This window comes from Schistocerca piceifrons, chromosome 3 (genome assembly GCF_021461385.2).
Source record: "Schistocerca piceifrons isolate TAMUIC-IGC-003096 chromosome 3, iqSchPice1.1, whole genome shotgun sequence".
Classification (NCBI taxonomy): Eukaryota; Metazoa; Arthropoda; class Insecta; order Orthoptera; family Acrididae; genus Schistocerca; species Schistocerca piceifrons.
This window is the reverse complement of record NC_060140.1, coordinates 104,844,389-104,845,657: the sequence shown is the minus strand read 5'-3', so window position 1 is coordinate 104,845,657 and position 1,269 is coordinate 104,844,389. Positions and strand designations below refer to the sequence as shown.

Below are 1,269 nucleotides of genomic sequence, written 5' to 3'. Positions count from 1 at the left end.
ATGACGGATATTATACGCGAGTTGCGATGGTAATCGTTAACAGCGTACGGCTGACATCATATTACTGCGCTTGCGGGCAATGGGAATGTGTGGTGGACGTAATATTACGTTAAGCGATTTATGATGATTTTCTACGGTGTCAAACGTATATTTACCCCACCGTATATTTACCCCAAAATCGTCTGTGACGTCTGCAGGCTTCATAGTTCCTGTTCGTTGGTAGTAGCGTTATGACTAGAAAAAGAACCTGTTATTGTCTCTTGTTTTGTAGGCGTAAGCTGATGTTCAAACTCTCTGTTTCGTGAGTTTTTTTGTGCTTTATGTTGATTTTGTGTTCAAAATGTGCAGTGAAGAGAAGGAACGCCGGAAGCAATTGATTTACAAAGCCCTTTTACTATTATGCAGATCATGAAAACGAAATGATACAGTTTGACGATGATTCAGATTATACGTTTATCGTGTTATTTTCGCAGTTTCTGTTGTTACGAAGGATTCTCCTGCGGGTAAATTACTACCCACTCTGGATGCAAAATTTTATTTTGTTCTTGTGTCGTGTGTATTTCTTTAGATTTAAATTGCCTGTTAAAGAAATTTAAACAGAAAAATCAACTGTTTGGTTATTAAGATGTACACCTGAACAGTACAACTCCTTTTCAATTTTTTTAAAAATAATAATTATTAAATTGAAGTTTTATTTGTGAATTTAGATTCAGCACTATTAACGCCAAGGGGCAACGGCCTTGCCGCAGTGGATACACCGGTTCCCGTAAGATCATCGAAGTTAAGCGCTGTCGGGCGTGGTCGGCACTTGGATGGGTGACCATCCAGGCTGCCGTGCGCTGTTGCCATTTTTCGGAGTGCACTCAGTCTCGTGATGCCAATTGAGGAGCTACTCGACCGAATAGTAGCGGCTTCGGTCAAGAATACGATCATAACGACCGGGAGAACGGTGTGCTGATCCCACGCCCCTCCTATCCGCATTCTCCACTAAGGGTAACACGGCGGTCGGATGGACCCGGTAGGCCACTCGTGGCCTGAAGACGTAGCACTATTAACGCCAAGGTATGTAAATTTAATGTAGAAAATCCAATAAAACCAGAAAAATTTTGAAATTCCCACTACATACTTGCACACACGAATTACAACCTCCAAGAAAACCACGTATTTAGGCCAGTCCACAGGTGATGGCAGCTACGTACAAGACCAGCACTGCAAGTGTTACAACGAAGGCGTCCTCGATACCACACAGTCCCGACTGCCTTAATCCAC

At 42.6% G+C, this 1,269-nt stretch overlaps 1 pseudogene; it reads left to right on the top strand.

The window, feature by feature from the left end:
* The first annotated feature begins 730 nt into the window (after positions 1 to 730).
* On the top strand, positions 731 to 848 carry LOC124790858 (annotated as a pseudogene).
* Positions 849 to 1,269: the final 421 nt, after the last annotated feature.